At 43.4% G+C, this 16,561-nt stretch overlaps 1 long non-coding RNA gene across 1 annotated transcript; it reads right to left on the reverse strand.

The window, feature by feature from the left end:
• Positions 1-4,841: 4,841 nt before the first annotated feature.
• Positions 4,842-12,034, reverse strand: LOC143434281 (uncharacterized). Its single transcript, XR_013103635.1, has 2 exons — positions 8,160-12,034; positions 4,842-5,228 (listed from the first exon to the last, which is right to left on the reverse strand). It is a non-coding gene; the product is annotated as an uncharacterized LOC143434281 (long non-coding RNA).
• Positions 12,035-16,561: the final 4,527 nt, after the last annotated feature.

Raw genomic sequence — 16,561 nt, forward strand, 5'->3', positions numbered from 1 at the left:
AGAAGAAAGTTTATTGCAGATTGGAAGCCCAGCTTCTCATGCACACTGGCTGGGCCCTGCAGAATCAGGGCAGTACATCATCTGAATTCCCATGACTCAGTCCCCTCATCTAGAAAATGGCCATTATAGTCACAAGAAAAGAAAGTGCTTATATGACATTTAGAATTGTGTCATATTTTTAAATTATATGAGCCATGTCATAGAAAGAAAAAAAAAATTGACCAGAACTGATTTGGGCCTTTTTTGTTAAGAAACTATATGTTGTCATGATGGTGAGTGCGCTTTGGTTTCTACTGTGACCAGGGCTAGCTTCCGGGGCTGGTGACTTGTACAGGGGTTCTCTCCACTCAGACCCCTGCTTAGTGCCCTGCCTTCTTGTCTTGAAGGGCAGAAAACTTTTTGAGCAGTGACATTTTTAGGAGGCTCAGCACGTAATGACGTCCTGCTGGGTTCTCTTCCTACGGGGGCATTAAGCCTGGAATCTGCAAGGGATTGAAATGGCCGGTCCTTGCTCACAGGTGTGGGGTCTAAGCCTCCTGGAGGAGTGGCAGTACACAAGCTGAAGCCTGCTCGCCTCAGCCCAGTCTTTCTCCACAAAATCTTTGACCGTCATATATTTTTGCGGGAGTGGGGGTGGGGACGCATGGAAAAAGGAAATGGGTGGTCCCTCTACTGTAGAGATAAATGGCACAAGCCATATTTTATTCAATGCCTTTCCCCTTCAACTCCCTTCGCCCATTTGGGTATCTTCCCTCTGAGGAGCTTGCCTAGGGAAGACAAGAGCAGGCAGGAGACACCTTTGAGCCACCGCCAACGCTCCCTGGATCTTACTTCCGTTGTTATTTTCGCAGAAGAACAAGGGACTCACCATATACAGAAAATGTGAGTGTGGCGAGCACTTAATTGATTCCAAGTAAGTTCCGAAGTAAAAGGCAGGGCAGAAGTGCGTGTGTTAATTAAACAGTTGTTGCTTGCGCAGCCATAGAAAAGGCAGCTGAGAAACAAAATATGAACCATAAATGCTCATCCAAGGACTCGCCCTCGGTGTCGATATGACAATTAAGGATAAATAAGAATACAATAAAATCATGAAAGTGTGTGCGTGCGTGTGTGTGTGTGTGTGTGTGTGTGTGTGTGTGTGTCCACGGATAGTGTGGGTGTCTGAAGAGGCCAGAAGACGTTGTCAGATCCTCTGATGCCGAATGAGGTCGGTGATTTTGAAGCTGATGTTCATCTGGGGAGGGGAAGGGGGCAGCAAATTCAGCAGAGGCCTTCCAGGGGTGCCGGTCCTTTGCACACCATTACCCTGTTCTATGGAAACAACATGGAAGCAGGGTCCAGGAAGCATTGGGTGTGGCTCGGGTAGACAGTACCTGAGCAGTGGGTGCTGGGAACCAAACCTGAGTTCCTTTGGGTGGGTGGAAAATGGGGCGTGACTGAAAATAAACAGGAGGTTTCTTGCTGAGTGATGGAAATGTCCTAGATTCAAGTGATGAAGGCACAGTTCCATGAGAAGAACCCTGAACTGTTGAGTTAAGTTTGTACCACTGCCAAAAAAAAAAAAAAAAAAAAAAAAAAAAAAAAAAAAAAAGGAAACCGAACAAACCTATGGCCAGCAAGGCAGAATTAGCCCCAAAAGAAGTAAATAAATGGAACTGCTTCCAAAAAAAAGAAAAAAAAAATGTAGAAGATTGTTTACAAGAAGATGCATTTACCGTGGAGATAATATCAAAATAGGACTTTCTTTCTCCCGGGTCTTCTAATCTCTGCTCTCTAAATGATATCCCAGGATAGGCAAAAAAGGAAGGTTTCAGACTCAGCAGGACCGGGAGGAGTGGTGTTTAGATGAAGTTTGGCGTCCCATAGAGAGGGAGGCCTTCGACAATCAGAAATAAACAAATGCTAAGATCATAGGTCTGTGGTGGAAAATGCCCTGCATAAAATCCCCTGCACTGCAAAACAAAAAACAAAAGAAAGTCCGGGCTCTATCTTAGGAAGGTCACATTTAGCAAATCTTTATCTATCTATCTATCTATCTATCTATCTATCCATCTCTGATTTTGTTTTGTTTTGTTTTCGAGACAGGGTTTCTCTTTCTCTGTGTAGTCCTGGCTGTCCTGGAACTCACTCTGTAGACCAGGCTGGCCTCGAACTCAGAAATCCACCTGCCTCTGCCTCCCAAGTGCTGGGATTAAAGGCGTGGGCCACCACTGCTGGGCCCATCTCTGGATTTTTGAGACAGGGTTTCTCTGTGTAGCCTCAGCTGTCCTGGAGCTCACTCTGGAGACCAGGATGGTATTTCTCATTTTTTTCAGATTTATTTATTTTTATTTGACGTGTATGAGTGTTTTGCCTGTGCATATGTATATGCACTGAAGGACTTGTGCCCAGGGAGGCCAGAAGAGGGTATTGGATCTCCTGGAACTGGAGTTACAGGTGGCTGGAAGTCACCATGTACATGCCAGGAATTGAACTCATGTCTGCTGGAAGAGCTGCAAGTGTTCTAAAATACGGAGCCCTCTCTCCTGCCCCAGATTTGGGTTTTTCCTAACCTTTATCTTCCTCTTTTGTTTTAAAGGGGGTTTATAAAAACACAAAGGTAGCCCACAACATGGTCTAGTAGGTAAAAGACATGTGTCACCAAGCCTATAAGACAACCTATATTTAATCCCACATGTTGAAGGAAGAGAACTGTCTCCCCCAACTTGTCCTCTGACACACATAGGCACTGTTCTGTGGCAGGTTGGACCAAATACATATATATCTACATATGCAAATAAAATGGGTAAGTATAACTTTAAATTAATAAGTTTGCACGGTACACAACAGCTGTAGGGTCAGACTAGATGGTGTGATGAAGACAAAGAGATAGTTATTAACAGGATAGGGAGCAGCAGATCAGGTGACCCCTGATGTCATCAACCTTCTGAAGGTGGTTCTAATTCAGTTTTCAGGTTTGTTGCAGCAGCAGGAGCTTAAGAATCACTGCTACAGGGCTCTAGAGAGATGGCTCAGCAGTTAAGAGCACTGACGGCTTTTTGGGAGGTCCTGAGTTCAATTCCCAGTAACCACATGGTGGCTCACAACCATCTATAATGGGGTCTGATGCCTTCTTCTAGTGTGTCTGAAGACAGCTGCAGTGTACTCATATACATAAAGTAAATACATCATTAAAAAAAAAAAAAAAGAATCACTGCTACAAATACCCCATCAGGGACAGCAGTCCCAGCTGCTGAAGAAAGCAGATGCCATGGTTTTCTGAGAGCAGAGGTTTTGCTCTGTGAGGTTTCTGGTTCTGTGCAGGAAGCCATCACTACTGGTATCACCTCCATGGGCTTGAAGATCTCTGCTCTGCTCCATGACTCCTGAGAGGGTCTCCATCCCAACCAAGTTGGAAGATCTCAGAGGATCATCCCAACTCCAAGACTAAAAAGACCGGAATTTCAAAGTTTGTTGCTGAGTTTTAAAGTCACCCCCACAGTCAGTGCTTGGCTTCTACATATCTCCTCAGCAACAGAGTCCTCGAAGTTGTCTGGAAGTATTCATTTGACCACTAAAATGTGAGTCAAATCTCCACTCACACCTACGGGCATGTCCAGAGTCCTATCTTTTCCCACCTGATCCTCCAAAGCCTGAAATACAGCAGCAACTACACTGATGGATACAGTAGGCAATACCAGAGGCAGCCAGGTGAAGGGGGGTGGGGGTGATGGTGCCACATGGCTTTAATCCCAGCACTAAGGAGGCAGAGGCAGGAGGATCTCTGAGTTCTAGGCTATCCTGCTCTACAGAAGGAGTTCCAGGACAGCAGGTTTCAAGGTTACACATAAAAAGCCTGTATTGAAAAAAAAAAAAACAAAAGCAGGCAAAAAAAAAAAAAAAAAAAAGTCAGCCAGGTGTGGTGGTATACACCTATAACCAGCACACAGGACCTGAAGTCAGGAGGATCAGGAGTTCAAGGCCAGCCTCAACTGTACAGAAAAGTTCTAAAACAGCTTGAGCAGAAAACAACTGCAGACTAATACTAAAACTAAAATACACTGGATTAAATAGGGAGAAAAAGGAATATACAGGTACTCATGTTAATATTCAAATACAAATAAAAGCTTTAATTCTCACACGCACTGACAGAACCAAAGATGACCATGTAGGCTTCTTTCTGGCCTCGAGATTCCATTTTTGTTTATTTCTTGCATCTCTGGGGAGATGGGGGGAGGAGGAGGAGGAGGGGCTCAACTCAATAACACCAGGCTGCAAACACTGGTCTTGGTGTTAGGTTGCAGTATCACACTGCTCACAGGCAGCCTCATGGAAGAGAGGCTGGTAGGAAGTGCAGGCATGAACGTTCAGTTGAATGTGGTTGCAAAATTAACCAACACATTGACAAATCAAGCCGCCTAGAACAATTGTAATCCTACCGCCTCCCAGATCACCTTTCTTCAAATCGTTCATTTTTAATAAGGCTTTCCTTGGTGAAGCCACTGAACCTACAGTCGTTTACAGGAAACCACAGGCAACCTTTCAGAAATGCATGTGGGTCTTCTGGCTTTGAAGATGTTTCACAAGCTCTGGCTGCTGACAGTCTAAGCCTGTAGTCTCTGGACCTGTGTTTAACAAGGTGGCTTCCAGCCGCCTGTCTGTCTTGATCCCCTCTAATAGTCTGATGCTGGAGAGTGAGTAAGAATATGCTCGCCGGCTTTTGCAATGCTAGGCCTGAGCGATCGTTTTGCTGTTTGCATCGCTCTGTCCAGCTTTAGCTTCCTTCTCACTTAGAAAGTAAAAGCGGCCGTATACGATGCAGAGAGCTGGGGGGGGGGGTCGGGGGGGTCGGGGGGACCAGCCGAGGAGTCTGTAAACTGGACAGTAGCACGCACTGGCTTCCACAAAACAGCTTGAAATCTAAATTTAAAAACTAAATCTAAATTTAAAAACTGAAGAACGAAAGGGAGTTCTTAATTCCTCCTGGCAAAAAAATAATAAAAAAAAATACAAATAAAAAAATACAAATAACGTGCATTGCAAGCATTATTTTTACAACGCATCTAAGTATCGATTCTTCTGAAGAAGGATGAAATCCGGACGGTGATGCTGTGTCTCTTCTAAGACATGACGTCTTTCAGACTTCTGAAGCCAGCCTGTGAAGCCTGAGACACAAAGCCGCCCAAGGTCTAATCACCCAGGTGCACTTTTCTCTTTGTGACTCTGCCATTTTCAAGGCTGTTTCCACCCTAGGAGGGAAATTACAGAACCCATTACCAAAAGGTTTCTTCCCAACCCCCTGCTTGGCTGGCCCTATTTCCGGTCAGCAAGCCAGCAGCTGCTCTGGCGATCCAGTTGTCCCGTTCCTCTGCACCTGCCCGCCGCCCGCCGGCAGAAACCACTGGCAACCAACTCTGGCTCAGAGCAGGGAGCCTGGCAACCTTCCAGAGGCCTGATATTTAGACAGTGAACAAGTTCCTGCCCTAGCAGATGACATTCAGTAAAGCTTCCACATGATGTTCGTAAACTCCCTCGAAAAGAATTTAGAAGAAACAACTTTGTGCTAGGGACGATGGCAAACACGGAAAACGGAAGACAGGACATAGCCATGTGCTTACAGCCCTTTACCGTCTTGTTCCCACATTCTGTCCATTGCAGTATGTTTTTATGCTACCAAAAGCCTGTCATTAATGTTACTCACTCAAAAGAAAATGTTACATATATAACAAAATGGATGCACCTTGAAAACAGTGGTAAGTAAATACGCAAAGGACAAACTTCACATAATTTCGTTAAAATGAAGCGTCTTTTAAAAAAAAAAAAAAAAAAAAACTGCGGAGACAGATGTAGAAGAGAGGGTCCCAAGGTTTGGTGGGGAGGGTAATTACTTTTTAACAGGGACAGAGTTTATTTGAAAACTAATGAAAGAGTTCTCAATATAGTTAGTAATCGTAATTATATAACATCATGAACATATGTGATGTTCTCACCTGCTTACGGACTATTAAAATAATATAATTAGGATATAATTTATTTACCTCGATATAAAAAAAAAAGAAAAGAAAAACAGCGAAGTACTATGCAGAGGTACAAAGCAAGTCTGTAAATTGAGTTCCTCAGAGAAGCCGCTTCAAACCCAACTGGATCACTAACAACACTCCGTCAACACCAACAAGCCTGCAGGACAGCAGCCAGGTGTGGTGGCCCAGCCTGTGACAAATGTGCCACCCAAATGGCAGAGGCAGGAGGATAGCAAGTTGATGGGCTGCCTGGCACACATGGCAATAATGTGTCTAAAATGGCAAGAAGGAAGAAGGGGAGGGGAGGGGGGAGGGAGGGGGAAGGAGGGAGGGGAGAAGGGGGGGCACCAATTCTACACATCAATATCAGTCTTCATAAAGACAGAAAAGTGATCAACAAGAGTTTCTTTGACTATTTCTGCAACTATTTGTTTTAAAAAAAAAAACAATCTGAACAAAATATGGCAAAATACGGTCTATTTAATCTCTTGGACATTTGCAAGGTCTATATAATTTTTTAATCTAAATTAATTTTTCATGTCTTCAGTTTCTTCCTCAAATCCTAACACTTCCTTTTCTGTCTTCACTCCTTTGACCGAGCACCTCAGGCTAAGAACACTGATACTTTCAAAAATCCCCCACCCACCCTCAGTGCCTGTACCACATGGAGCCGCCCACTACTGTCCCCGATACCAGAGCAGTCAGGACTTACATACAAGGCCCCATCACCTGTTGTCTACCCAAGACCAATCTCTCTGGTAACTCTTTGGTGCCTGTCTTTTCTGTTAGAACATGTTTTCCATAAAGCTAGGAATTGTGCCCACGTAGTTCTCTGACAAGCCCCAAACAAGGAGACCATGTAGACAATCAGTGGATGTCTGCTTAGTGAACGCATGTGTTTCCTTTCTATATATTTGAAATATTTCAGTATTTTACCAATTAATAAAATAATAATATTAACAATTAACATAATGCTATCTGAACAGAGAAATAAGAACGAGGGTTCTGTATGATAAAGTGCTTACCTAGAAGCCCTAGGGTCAATGCCCAGCAATACATACCCTTGGAATGGTAGCTAGCACAGCTCTGAGATCCCAGCACTCAAGAAGAGGCAGGAGGGTCACAAGTTCAAAGTCTTGACCACATAGCAAATTTGGGGCTAGTGTGGTATACATGAGACTTGTCAAAAAGAAAGAAAGGAAGAAAAAAGAAAAGAGGGAGGAGAAGGAGGGGCCGTGGAAGGAAAGGGGGAGAGGGGAATGAAAAGAACTTGAATTCATGAGATACTTGAACTAACTCTGTTGCAGTAAAATTTAAAATGGCCTGGACGCTGGCCAACTATCCCGGTGGTGGTGCGGCTCTGCTTAGCTCAGGCCTCCATGCTCTACGGCCTGAAGCCAAGTGCACCACAGCTAGAAGTGGCCACAGAGGCCATGTGATGCCAGTGTGGTGGTACTCTGCCAATCCTGCCATCCACACGGTACCCAGTAGAAATGAGACTCTAAAGCTTACTATTATCCAAAGACTTTATATAATTGGAAATGCTCTATGAACAAGATGCCCATACAATTAGAGTTGTAACCCAATATTTAACATTTTTATAAGTTGCTACCTTAGACTGCTAGAGACACTCTGACATCCGCTGCCATCTTCCCCTCTCTCCTCTAGCTCCTGCTCTTTTCACTCCTCCCACATCAGCTCCTCCCATACAATGTAGCAGCAGCAGGAAACCATCCTGCTACATAACTCCGCTTTCTTTTTCCCATAATCCATTTAATGACTCTGACATGTTAGTATTTCAGCATCTGAGCTGTTTCCCAAAGGCAGCTGAGACCATTTCGCTATATGCATGTTCCAATTGTAGCTTAGAAACAGGGGCTGGAGAGATGATTGGGTAGCTAAGAAGGCATGCTCCTCTTTCAGGGACAAAAGTTTAGTTCCTAGCACCCATGCCAAGTGGCTCACAACAACCTTTAACTCAGGCTCCAGGAGATCTGACACATCTTCTGGCTTTAATCCCAGCCCTTGAGAGATAGAAGCACTCGGACCTCTGGGTTCAAGGCCAGTCTGATCTATAAAGTGAGTTCCAGGACAACCAGAGCTATTACACAGAGAAACCCTGTCTCAAGAAACAAACTAATTTAAAAAAAAAAATCTTACCTGCTGGACAGATAGCTCAATGATTAAGAATTGGTTGCTCTTACAGAGGACTCAGGTTTGATTCTCAGCATCTACGTGGACACTCACAACCATTTCTAACTCCAGTTCCAGGGGATTTAGTGTCTTCTGGATTTCCACAGTACCAAGCATGCACATGATTCACAGACATACAAACAGGCAAAGACCCACAGTTATAAAGTTAAAAAAAACAAAGATCTCTTCCCATCCACAAGTAACTGAGTCAGGAATCACCACTGTCTTAGTCTATAAAGTACATGTTCCAACTTCCAAGAAATGTGAATATAGGCCCAGAACAGACAAACAGAGCTCTCAGAGAGCCAGCAGAACATGTTGACTTAAGGGACAAAACACATTCCTTTTTTTTTTTTAAGATTTATTTATTTAATGAACAGGAGTGCTCTATCTGCATGTACACCTGCATGCCAGAAGAGGGAGGGCATCAGCTCACATCACAGACGGTTGTGAGCTACCATGTGGTTGCTGGGGATTGAACTCAGAACCTCTGGAAGAACAGAGCCACTAAGAGCCACTTAACCACTAAGTCATCTCTCCAGCCCCCTCAAAGCACACTTCTTGTTATACAGCCACAGGCTCTCAATTCTCTTGCTCTTAAATGCTAAGATTCCAGGGGGTACAGTACCTGACTGGATGTTCCTCTCTCTTGTTGTCTCTCCTTTGTTGTTGCTGTTGTTGTTGTTGTTGTTGTTGTTGTTGTTGTTGTTGTTGTTGTTTTAAGACAAGGGCTTACCATGTAGCCCTGCCTGGCCTAGAAGGGTGTATGCAGACCAGGCTGGCTGGAACTCAGAGAGATCTGCCTGCTTCTGCCTCCCGAGCACTGGAATTAAAGGTACCCAACCACCATGCCTGGCTGGATGTTCATGTTTAGATAGCAGAAATCTTAAAATTCAATTCTAAGTTCAATTCTTAAATATCTTTATTCTGAATTAAATATACATGCTGTGTCTTAAAACAGTAAAGACCAACTTACAAAAGAACTGACTGCTGCCCAAGCAAGGGACAAGTATTCTCAACAAAAGACTTTTTTCTCCTTCTTTCTTTTTGAAATATTGAAATGATTTTCATAAAGTATTTTTGAAATGCCAATGTTTACCATAAACATGAAAATAAACAGATGCATACATGCAGGGGTATCTATTCAGTTGCACTGTATAGGTGCTTTTTCTTCTAGAATCCCTGGTGTAGGGACAGCCAACATGCCTTGGTGAGCCAAGGTACTTGCCATGAAGCCTGATTTTGATCCTGAATTTGATCCATGGGACCCATGTGGTAGGAAAGAAATGACTGTGCTCTGAGCTCTACATACCTGCTGTGGCACACACCCACACATGTGCACACAAAAGTAGTAATAATAGACAAATAAATGGTTAAAGACATCAAAACACCTCTGCTCTAATAAGTGGCTTGATTAAAGTTTATTCTTGACCTAGTCTTTTACAACCCACTCTAATTACCATTAAGGGCTTTCTTAGACTGAACAATTGATTATTCTATCACATCACAAATTCAATAAGCATGGTATTGGGGAAAAAAAATTAAATACTTTGCCCCTTTAAATATCAGTGTTTTGACATCGTAGAAGCTGGCATGTGTGCAATTTGAGGGCAAGGATTAAACTTTCAAATTAAAGAACAGGATGTCTTTCCCAGCTGATATTATGTTCTCTGACATAGTTTAGGGGAAAACCAGACCTAGGGGCACAACAGCTTGTTAAAACTCAAGAATTCTAATCATTTCTCTGGGCTTGTCCTCAGCTTAATGGCTATCACGGTCTCATTTACTTCACTGGTCTCAGTTTCTGCTAAGGAGGGGAACTCTAATGCCTGTGTGTGTCCCTATGGTTTCCATAGGTAGTAGAGTCAGTGCTGTGTGCCTCTGTAGCCACTCAACCCTACAAGAATGCTCAAGACGGATATCAAAACGGGCTGGGGGAGGCAGGCAGCTCACTGGGTGAAATGCTTGCTGTACAAGCAGGAGCAGCCTGTTTGTGTGCCCAACGTCCACATTAAACAGGTGAGCAAGGCACTCCAGCAGAGGTGGGAAGACCCCAGGGGCTTGCTGAAGTCTAGCTGAAACATCGAGCTCCAGGCTCAGTAAAAGATCCTGTCCATCATCAACCTCTGGCCTCCACATACACCTTTATGAATAAACATCACACCACACACACACACACACGTGCACACACACGCACACACAGGTGCACACACACACACATGCATGCACAGGCACACACACGCACGCACACTCACACACACACACACACATGTGCACACATGCATACACGCACACATACAAATGTGTGCATATGGGCTGGGAGGTGGGGACTGAAGTCTGTCGTTGATGTCACCAAAAAAAAAAAAAACTATTTATGTTCATGAACTTCCTTGTTCTCCAAACAAGAATGAGTAATTTTTTATTGCCCTTTTATTTGAACAAGTAAATATTTTCCAAGCACATTTTCATGTTATAGTCACTATGACACAAAGGAGAGAAAGTAGGGGGAAAAAAATACAAACGTTCCGTGGAAGGCAACTTTCGACATTTTTCTTTTCAAACTTGACCTTAATAATCAACTGTTGCTTCTCACGCACCCAACTCAAGTGACTCACCAGAAGCCTCTTCACGATTAGTTAGTTTTTTTTGTCTGCTGGTACTGAGATAAACAAACCTCATGCTTTCCTGAACAATTAATAGATGGTACCAGGGTACTAAAATTCACAAGTTAATACTTCCTGGTCCCTTGATAACCACTGCCAACGCTGCTGAAGCTTCATTTTGAGAGCTGCCATACCTCAGGTCTGAGTCATAACCAGAATTTCTGTTTACTCTATAAGACGGTATTTCCAAACGATTTCTAAGATTACTAAAATTCCCTGTACTAATTGTGTCTCAGGCTGACACAGGTCGTGTAAGTCCATTTTTATATCCCTAAAAATTAATCAGGCCTGGGGAATATCATTTAGCAATAATAAACATCTGGTAGGTGAAAATGTAGGCTCTCGCAGACACTGGCAAACGATATCGAAAATAACTGGGGACTGGGAATGTAGCTCTGGGGCAGAACATTTACCGAGCATGTTGGAGGCCCTGGGTTCAATCCCCAGCATGGGAAGAAAGAGAAGTAAATCTTCCAGGGCTGAGCTGGGTGGTAGATTACTTGACTAATATGTCTGGGGTTCTGGGTTTAATCCCTAGTACTTTAAAAACAAAAACAAAAAAAACTTAGCCAGGTTTAGGGAAGCACAACCTTTACTCCCAGCGCCTGAGAGGCGACTGGTGCATCTGAGTTTGAAGCCAGCCTCGCCTACTGAGTGAGTTCCGGACCACCAAAGCTACATAGTAAGACACAGTCTCAAAAAAAGCAAAGAAAAAGAAATCTGCCCCACTCCTCTGCACAAAGTTTCAACCCCAGTTTAATTTGAGAAACTTGACCTTTAACGCAATACTTTCAAACCACTTGCGCTGTTGCTTTTGTTGACGGTCGGTGGTGGATTTTGCTTTTCTTACCTTTCTTCTCATGATAGGTCTTCCTCAACGACCACTCTCCTCCCAACAGCCCTCTCCCCACAGTGGCCTATTCCAGCCCGAGATGTTCCGACTTCTAGCGACAGCAGCAGGGTTGTTATCCATTGAAAGATGGGCCCGGTGCCTGCTCAGCGGAGGGAGGACTGAGAGATGAGGGCCCTCCCGAGTTGTGGAGCTCCTCAGAAACGGGGAGAAACATACGCTGCTTCTCATGGTGCAAAAAAGCACCACCTGCTCTGGCTGTGACAAAGCCTCTGCTGCCAACGCTCTCAAGAACCACTATTCAGAGTAATCATTAACAAGCCCGGAAGCGCACGCTGCACACTTGGGATAAACCGAACATGTTTCCAAACCCAAAAGCATTTGTCTACATGACTCACACAGTTTACTTATCAGAAAAGGGCTGGGAGAGACCAATCCTGTAACTATTTTGAGCAAAAGAGTAACTAACAGCAGAAATTCAGGCAGAGAAAGCGACCGGATTTGTACTCATTGCTGCTTGGGAAAAAAAACAAAAACAAAAACAAAAAAAACATGAGGAAGTCTGCAATCCTGGCCACTTAGAGGGCTGAGGCAGGAGGATTACAGGTTGAAAGCATAAGCAACAGAATGAGTTTAAGACCTGCCAGGCTACCATAATAAGATCTTATGTCAAAATAAGAAAGAAAAAGAGGGCTGGGGGTGTGGGGTGCGGAGGGGAGAGCTCAGAGGATATTGCTTGACATGAGCAAGGCCCTGGGTTTAATCTCAGTACAAAAGAAAGAAAAAAAAAGGAAGGAAATAAAAAAAGAGAAGGAGGGCAGGAGAGAGGGAGAGAGGGAGAGACGGAGGGAGGGAGGGAGGGAGGGAAAGAAGAATTACAATTAGAAACCTAGGTCTGGCAGGGCGGTGGTGGCACACGCCTTTAATCCCAGCACTTGGGAGGCAGAGGCAGGTGGATTTCTGAGTTCGAGGCCAGCCTGGTCTACCGAGTGAGTTCCAGCACAGCCAAGGCTATACAGAGAAACCCTGTCTTGAAAAACAAAAAACAAAACAAAACAAAACAAAAAAAGAAACCTAGGTCTGAGGCTGGGTTGCTTTCACCTGCTCAGGTCTTGCAGGTCTGCATTTTATAGTTATTCGAAGGTGGCCTAGAGAGATGGCTCAGCTGTTAAGAGCACCCGCTGTTCTTGTAAAGGACCTGTGTATTCACAGTATTCGCTGTACCTTTCCTGGTGCACAGACATACATGCAAGCAAAATATTCAAAGGTGAAATAAAGTAAATTTAAAAACTTTTAGGTACTTTTTGTTGTTACTGTTGTTGTTGGGGTTTTGTTGTTACTGGTGGTGGGTTTTTGTTGTTGGATTTTTTTTTATTGTTGTCCTTTTTTGTTTTTTTTTTTTTGTTTTTTTTTGTTGTTGTTGTTGTTGTTTTTCAAGACAGGGTTTCATTATGTAGCCCTGTCTGTCCTGGAACTCACACTATAGACCAGGAGGGCCTCAAATTCACAGAAATCCACCTGCCTCTGCCTCTTGAGTGTTGGGACTAAAGATGTGCACCACCAACGCCTGGCTTAGTAAATAAACCTTTGAAAAATTAAAAAATTAAGAATTACTCTACGCAGAGGCAGGCGGATTTCTGAGTTCGAGGCCAGCCTGGTCTTCAGAGTGAGTTCCAGGACAGCCAGGGCTACACAGAGAAACCCTGTCTCGAAAAACCAAAAAAAAAAAAAAAAGAATTACTCTAAGGCCACATTCTTCCTTGGGACCTTCCTCTCTGGAGAAAAAAAGCTAAAGTTCTAGTTTAATAAGTGTACCTCATAAACTTCTCAAATGACCTCAGAGTCCACTCCCTTCTGATTTTTATAGGGAGCGAAGTGCATGAGACACTGTTTGTTAGAGGCAGTGGCTGAGTTCTTCACTTCAGCGCCTTCAAGTGAATCTTTTTTTTTCACATTACAGTCATGGCTTTGAGATCTGATGGGGAGACTTCTTTTCAAACCATCTGTTTCTAATAGCTGTCCTGAAAGCAGTCTGCGTGTGTGGAGACACTAAAATCTACCGTCAGGATCAGACTTCAGTTTCAATGACGGGAAAGAAAACGTACTGAGCAAAGACCTGCTTATGAGAAGAATATTTAAAACCCACATCTTGAAGAAATTAGCAAAAGCATTCTGTGACCTGCTTCCCTGCCCCACACACGGTTCAATAGTTTCCATTTAAAAAAAAAAAAAAAGCAAATTCATTTAGAAAGATGTTTTGTAATACAAATAGGAAGAGTCGATGTGGTTAAAAACCAGTCCGTTCTTGAAAAGCCTGTGTGAGTCAATCTAAGAATTGCCAGTCATGCATCCTAAATGTAATTATCTGGCACTGTTTCATGTGAATTTCCAAAAGTTCCATCACTGTCCCACACATGGGAATTGACAGACATTACCCCCCCCCACACACACACACACACACACAAACCTCCCCACCATCAAACTCCTGTACAGAGTTTGTAGGAAAATATAATCCCTAAAGCCACTGCCTGGAGCCATCACACTGGTTCTGGGTGTTCACAACCACTACCTCAAGAAATGTCTTTGTCATAGTTTGTTGTAAAAAAAAAAAAAAAAATCCCAGCCATTCAATTTTACCAATGAAGACTCAGGACCCAAACACTGTGGTGAAAGCCTGCTAGCTCAGAGAGCCAGAGAAAGCACCCAGCTGACCTTCCTACTCTGCCAACGTCCTAGGAAGAAAAAGATCCTTCTCCTTTCATCTTAAATACCTTCTTCTCAATACCCCTCCTTTCTGTTTTCTTAAGTTCACTCTCTGTCATCTGGCTACTTGCTCTGTCTCTTGTGATGGGGTTGACCTTTTTACCTCTTGTCACAATCTTGGGGTTCACAGTGTGATCGAAAATCCTGCAACAAGAGTCATTAACTATATTACCCTTTTATAAGTGGCAAGAAAACCACCATTTTTGAAGATGTACCTGAGAAGAAGAAGGGATGTTGAGGAAGACAGGGGACAACAGAAGACAGTGGAGGGAGATGAATCTGACCAAAGCATATTATAACATGTATGAAGAAGGAATGAAGACCTACTACTTTTTGTAATTAATAAATATGAACACACAATGACAGGAAAAGAAGAAAAAGACGCTCTCATTTTATAAACCAGGGACCTCTTCCCCCCACGCCAACCCCCACTGCTCCAAGAACTAGAGATCTCACCACAATTACCAGGGTTGGCCATGCAATAATTCAACTTGTTGCAACATGTAGCTCTGTATACACATATCTCAAATATTTATTTCATGTGCATGTGTGTGCCTAAATGTATGTCTGTGCACCACATCTATGCAGTGCCCATGGAACCAGAAGAGGGAGTGGAATCTCCTAGGACTAGAATTACAGGGACTAGTGAGCTACCATGTGTGTTCCGGGAATCGGGTTCAAATCCTCTGCAAGAGCACCAAGGAATGTTAACTGCTGAGCCAACTCTTTAGCCCCTAAACAAATGAAATATTTATTTTATTTTATTTTATTTTATTTTATTTTATTTTATTTTAATTTGAGACGGGGTCTCACCATGTAACGCTGGTTGGCCCAGGACTCTCTATGTAGGAAAGAATGTCCTTGAACTTCAGACCTTGCTGACTTCACCTCCTGAGTGCTGGGATTACGGGCCTATGCCACCATGTCCCATTGATACAGTACTGAGAGTCAAATCCAGGGCTTTGTGCATGCCAGGCCAGCTCTCTACCAACTGAGCTACACTCCCAGCCCCCACTACCTCGCCAAATGAATAAATAAATAAATAAATAAATAAATAAGGAAAACAGACTTCCTGAAGTATTTAAGTTTAATCTAATGAGATATATTTAAATGTGTAATGAAATATGACTTCTGTTTCGAACTTGAGACCTAATTTTGTAATAGTTAACAGATGCTCTAATCTCTCTTTAATGCTTTTGACCCAAGTTCCCTGGGCTCTCTTGTTTGGTTCATTGATAATTAGATCATAGACTGATTTAACGTTTGAGGCTTTTTTTTCAAGATAGCATACTGCAAAGCAGCTGGATAAACTGCCATAGTTCTAATTGTCTGCCATAGTTCTAATTATCTGTAACCAAGAGTCCCTACTCAACTTTCCCTTCAAAAAGCAAAGCCCCCTTACGTTTCCCTGGAACATGATCACCATAGTGATAATCACCATAGTGATGATCACCATAGCAGCCCCATTGGATGCTATTACAGCCCACAGTGGTACATAGGGCCACTTTTGGTGAGAGGATAGGCTCAGATTAGAAAGCACAGAGTTTTCTACACCTACACCTCCAACTCCAGGTCTGTGATCTTCCGGTTCTATCAAACTGGTTTGTGAGTCAGATGACACCTCCCAGGAGAAGGCTTGCAGTGCTCTCCCTTCCTCCCTAGGGACTTCGGTCTTCACTCATATAAGTAAAACCAGGCCAAGCCAGGCATGGTGGCACACACCTGTAATCTCAGCACTTCAGAGGATGAAGCAGGAGAATCAGGATCAGGAGTTCAAGCCCAGCCTTGACTGCATAGTGACTATGAGGCCAGCCTGGCTATATGAGGTCCTGTCTCAAGGGAAAAGAAGAAAAGGAGTGGGGAAGGAGAGGGGGGAGCAGGAAGGGGAGAAAGGAGAAGAGAAGCAGTCCAATACAAAACAAAAAATACTAAAAAGGCTAAATACAAAATAGTATTCGTACCTAATATAACTGATTATGAAAATTTTCAGGCCAAGCAACATGTTGATCATCTAATCAGAACATTATTTTTAAAATAGAATCTGCCACAGTTGTTTGAGTAGAGTAACAGTCGGCTTGACCATATCTGGCCAT

This window comes from Arvicanthis niloticus, chromosome 14 (assembly GCF_011762505.2).
Source record: "Arvicanthis niloticus isolate mArvNil1 chromosome 14, mArvNil1.pat.X, whole genome shotgun sequence".
In the NCBI taxonomy this organism is placed as follows: Eukaryota; Metazoa; Chordata; class Mammalia; order Rodentia; family Muridae; genus Arvicanthis; species Arvicanthis niloticus.